At 31.2% G+C, this 6,000-nt stretch overlaps 1 protein-coding gene across 1 annotated transcript in view; it reads right to left on the reverse strand.

Annotated features, from left to right (window-relative positions):
• LOC118188978 (polycystin-1-like protein 1) overlaps window positions 1–4,914 on the reverse strand; it is a 601,848-nt gene extending 596,934 nt beyond the window's left edge. The window contains exon 1 of the mRNA XM_085820080.1: window positions 4,700–4,914. The gene's annotated coding sequence lies outside the window, so the exon portion shown is untranslated. The remainder of the gene's footprint in view (window positions 1–4,699) is intronic.
• Between the last annotated feature and the right edge of the window lie 1,086 nt (window positions 4,915–6,000).

A 6,000-nucleotide genomic window follows, 5' to 3' on the forward strand; every position in this document is an offset into this window, starting at 1 on the left:
TCTGTTTTGGTTTCACTCGTATCCGCTTTGGAATTGATGCAAAGAATCCGAAAAAAAATTAATTTTTTTCAGTGGCAACATTTGAATCAAATCTAGTTCTTAGAAAATGAAAATTGATTTATGCTAAAAGCAGAGTGCTTGCTTACATATTTTTTTAACTATGTTAGCTATGTAGCTATATTTCTTATAGCTTTCTGTTTTGTTTAAAGCAATCTTTTTATTAATCTCATTTAATTCTGTACATCTTTTATTAAAGTTATTTTTATAAAAGAATTTTAGAAGCAGTATGTTATGAAGTAAATGAAAGCATATGTTTTTCTTCATTTTAAAGAAAAGAATATTTGAATAACATTGTTCTTATTGCAAAGTTTAGATAGCTTCTTTGCAATAATACACTGTAACTAAACTTTAGATAGACTGGGCGCGAATTATCTCCAAGTAACAACTGAAACTTTAGAACTTTGTAAATGATATTCAAAACAAATATTCAAAACTAATAAGAACAGACACTCCTGGTGCTTACAACTCCGTCAGCACTTACGGCGAGAAATTCAAAACAGTATATCAAATGTAAAGTCTAAATTCAAATAATTATTAGCCACTGCAATTTAAATCGAAGTTGGCTCTGATCTTCACCGGCGTGGATTTCACCTATCCGCAATTCTAATACAAGTCCAAAGACAAAAATTCTTATCTAAAATAAAAACCTAATAACATGGGCATGAGTGGCAGAACATGTGCTGTCTTAAAATTTCAAAACCCTAACTTTAAATACACGCGAACTAAATTTGCTTCTGGTGCAAAACCGGAAAGGAAAAAATGACAGTATAGATCCAAAATATAAAATAACTGGTTAATCAAATTAAAGGAACCTCACATTATATATAATGCTTTCCAAGTAATTTCAAATTTCATATTTGATTGAAAAAGAATGACAATAAATAAATATTTAAAACATAGCTGAATCAAAAGACTATTTTTTAATTATAAAATATGAAATTATTAATACTTGCATACGCTACTGTATTTATTAACGTTTCAAGTTTATGTTGAGCTAAAGTATGCAACAGATTTTGATGATTTCTATCAACAGAATTAAATAATAATAAATTATTTATAAGGTATTTCTCCCACCTTCTTGGCGTGCCTTCGTTGTGTAGTGGTTCCGCACTCTGTGGCGGTATTCCAGAGGTCCGTGGTTCGATTCCCGGCGAAGGCATTTGCATATTTTTCATCTTTCCTGCTTCAAATTGCCTAATGTCTCTACAGTGGCGCCTGGTTGTAGATGATGAATCTCCACATCAAGGATTTGGCGATTGAGTCCCCTAAAAACCGCATTCGCCCTTTAAAAGGGGGAGTATATAAGGTATTTCTACCGCCTTCCTAGCGTGCCTTCGTGGTGTAGTGGTTCTGCACGCTGGGCCGGTATTCCAGAGGTCGGTGGTTCGATTCCCGGCGAAGGATTGCCAATTTTTCGTCTTGCCTGCTTCCAATTAACCTAATGTCTCTACAGATTATTAAATTATAAATATCGTCGCTGTTTTGAAATAACATACGCCGAATTTTAAATAAAATTATTTTACACTTAAACATTATTATACATATTAAAAGAACAGTTAGTCCATAATTAATATTAATAATACCTAATATAACAAAGTTTTAAGTTTTTAGAGTGCTATCATTCTAAAAGGTAAAAGATGCGTATGTTTCAAACCATTTCTTATCTTTCAAGATTATAATTGCAGCTGCCTAACAAACTATGCGATTTAAAAGGAATAAGTGTGCTTTTTAAAAGTATCCGTCCTTATTTCATAATTTTAATTATACCTAATTGATGTAAATTATAATAATTCAAAAGATAACTCTTACGAATACTGTCAATAGTATTTTAAATAATAAAATATGCTTTTATATTTATACACCTCAGTACAAAGTATGTTTTTATGTATTTTGAATGAGCATCTTTATATTGGACAGTAAATATCCCGAGACATCAAAGACTGTATATTTCCATTTATGTTTGTAATTATAAAAATTGCAAATAAAAATAAGTAATAAATATGTAAATATAAAATTAACTTGTGATTATAATTATTTCATAATACGGAGCAGAATATTTTAGAAAACGTAGAGACATTAGGTTCGGGCGCTACTGTAGAGACATTAGGCATTTTTAATGGAGATCTTAAAATGCAATTTCATTACTATTATAGTATTGAATACGTTTATTACTAATGTAATATTATTTTATCAATTTTAAACCATAAATGCCCCTGCTTAACTATTTAAATACATTCACTGTTTAATCGAAGTGTTTCGTGCTTTAATTATAATTAATGAATGATCTCATACGATTAAGTTAACGCACACATCAACTTTATAAATAAATCTTAAAAATTAATAATTAATAAATGATGCTATTTTAAAAAAGGAAAAAACGGAAAAAAAATCTTTCCGTTAAACACTTAGCAACAGGCGTTGATTAGTTAAATTATTTAAGACAATAAGTAGGATATTACAATGCACAGTTTACTATATAGAAGTTATACAATGGAAAATAAATGTATTGTGATTACTAGAGAGAAAGTGAAAATGTCTATTCTACCAAAACTCACAACTTACTTTAAATGAAAAATATAATTAATAGCAGCAACTTACCTTAGAATAGTGGCTCACTTTAAAGCAATATGAACTACATGTCTCAAATTAAATATAATAGCATGTATTTCATTATTATTACTTGTATTATAAAATGATAATTAAAAAAATAATTAAAAAGTCTGAAAGGTTTCAGATTTTAAATTACGTCCAAAAAGGCGTTTATTTAACGTTTTGTGTGTTACCTTTATTTATTAAATATCATGTTTTACGTACTCAAAACATAAAATTCAGTTCAACAGCAATACCACAAAATAATTTTAAAATGAGCATATCTTTAGAATTTCGGATAAAGAGTCTCGCGCGCTGGAGAGAAAAATGGTTCTTTTGTTTGTTTTGTTTTGTTTTTCCTCATATGCAGTGTTGCCATTGCTCACTTTGAAATCGTTTAATTTGTTAGTAAAAAATTCGTTGAGGTGTTACAATATATGAAATCGATAATAAAACAAATTTTAAATTGAAATTAGGGCTTCCACATGCGCAAATTCTATGTAAGATTACGTTATTCAAATTTTGATGGCTCTATGTACCGTTGCTTTATCACAAGGCGAGAAACATACATACATTCATGCAGATTCTTCATTATTTAATTTCTTTAAATACAGTACAAGGCGATAATATTTGGTGGCAACAATCTGAAAAGTGAAACAACGCTTTTCGTGAATCGACACAAAATGCCAAAACGAAATTAATAGTCCCTCTGGGCAAATTGACCCTTTGGATTAATAATTTCTAAAATGATTTAATTTTATGTTATATCGGATAAGATCATAATATCAGGTTGGAAGTTCGGATAATCAAATTCTACAGCTATCTGTCTAAGGCTGTTACAATAATTCACTGAACATGCAAATTATTCTCTGCTAGAGAAATAATGCTTATAATATACAGGTAATTAGCCTGTATAGCAGGTAAGCTTGGTTGAGGAAGACAACAAATCATGCAATTTGAGGAGTTAGAATTAATCTTTCATTCCTTACAGAAGCCTTATTTTTAGATTTTAAATTACAACTATGATATAGAATGTCATAAACAGCTCATGATGGAAGCAGAAACGAAGGTAGATTTACCATAATTGCCAAAATATTTCCTTGTTAAACTTAATATACTTGAGACATAAAAAAAATTCACTAGCATTCAAATTTTAATCTTTTTGAAGAAACGCTGAATGTTTGGATAAGCATTACAGAATTTTAACTCATAGAATGACAGCCCAATAGATGTAACAAACAAAAAGAGCAAAGTGGTAAATACCACAAATAATCATTTGAGGGAAATGAATAACTGATTCACATAATCTTTAAATTATTATCCACGCAATTTATTTCATAATTTTGTTATAACATACGAGGCATTTGCCATGACAATAGTTTGATTCATACTCTACAAATTTAAATTCCTTGCAAAATCATTCAAAATCAGACTCAAAAGAACTATTTTTAATTATTATATGTAAATAAAATTTTCTTCCTGAATGATAACACTCTCAGCTTGCTAAAATAATTAAGTTGTAGAAAGAATATTGAAATTAAAACCGTTCGAATATGGAAAGTTATTTCAGTGGTTAAATTATGTATTTATTAATTATGTATTTATTAATTATGTAGGATAACCGAAAATACTTGAAAATACTAAATATTTTAATAACATATACCTATACTATTTTTGCTTAGTATGGCAATAAACTATACGATAAAAATTAAAATTTTCATTTTTGTTCACTGTTTTAACAATAAATGAATAAATAAATAAATTTGATAATTAGAAAAAAATTCAATAAAAAAGTTAAGTTGAAATTTTCCAAAATCTCTCCGAAATTTATTTTCATTGGAATCTGCTATCGATGTACCAAATAAAATTTTCACATGATTTATCATAAATATAATATCGAATTTATTCTATTTAAATTACTACAAAAACATTAAATATGAATGAGTCGTTACTTTTGTAAAGAGTTGAGTAAGTTCAGTTTACCTAAAAAAAGCACACTACTTAACTTTCGCCAAAATAAGTAAAATCAGAAAGAGTTGTTAAGACTTACTTTTTTTTCTTTAGTCTGGCTCTTTCACGTGATTCCAATAAGTAAAGCATGTTCCAGAATTTCGCCACGCCGTTCTAGCTTGCAGAAGATAACCTCCGTAAAGAAGGCCTCCAACCTGACCATCTCCATCCCTGATAGAACGGAGCATTCAGGAGTAAAAAGGAGAGAAAACCTAGATCCCTTTCTCCAGGATTACGGTTGCGAATCAAGCACAACCGTACACCGCGAAAATCTCTCCGCATCTGCTGGATAGCCGGACAGTCGATCGCTACGTCGCCCATAGGTCGTTAGCCGTTCTCCTATTGGTCGACGAGATTTTTGTTGGGGGTCGCTATGCCGGGTCTCCCTCTCTCCCAGAGCGTGGGATGGGGAAAATGGCGCTGGACGCAGGGAAAATGGAATATGAAACGAGGGGAAACGGGATTTTCGCGACTGTGAAGCCGAGTTTGGAATCGTTTTCTCGCGGAGATGTATTCCATATGTAACCTGAAGGAAATATCCATCCCTAGTAGTTTAAAATTTTATTACTTTTAATTCTAAAAATAACATAAGAATGATTTTCCAACTGAAATAAGATTTTTTAAAACTTTTTGAGGGAAAGCAGCCATTTATGTATTTTTTTCAGTCATTTCTAGTGTTAGCATTTTATTGGCTTAACGATAGCCGTCTAGTCATTTCTAGCGTTAAGAATGTTTCTAACTTTTTGTATTTGTTTCAATCTTTTCTCAGTTCATCATATCAGCGTTCAGTTTTCGTAAATAGATGACCTATATCTTATGCCTTTTTAACTTTAATAAGAATCACCTTTGGCTTCGCACTCTTATATTCAACAACAAGATCAGAAAAAGTTTTAAACCAGCACAAGTTTAAAATTGACGAAAGTTAAGCGTTGTCTTCAATTTTTTTTCAATCTTTTCTCAGTTAATCATATTAATGTTCAATTCTCTTAGTAAGCTTGCATAGAAATTACGTTATTTTTTAAAGCAGGACAGATGAAAAATGAGCAACGCCTTCGACGGGAATCGAACCACGGACCTCTGAGATACATGCCCAGCGTGCAGACCACTACACTACGAAGGCAAGCGGAAGGAGGGAGAAAATACCTTATATAGTCCTCCTTTTAAAGAGTAACTGGAGAACACAGTCGCCAAATCCCGGTGGTGAAGAATCAACATCCACCACCTTTCAGTTCGGGAGACGATGTAGAGTCATTAAGAATTTCGAAGCAGGAAGACCTGAAAAATGAGCAATGCCCTCGCAGGGACTCGAACCCGGACCTCCCCAATACGCGCCTGGTGTAT

This window comes from Stegodyphus dumicola, chromosome 7 (assembly GCF_044657685.1).
Source record: "Stegodyphus dumicola isolate Sdum_Otavi_A_Nest chromosome 7, ASM4465768v1".
NCBI lineage: Eukaryota > Metazoa > Arthropoda > Arachnida > Araneae > Eresidae > Stegodyphus > Stegodyphus dumicola.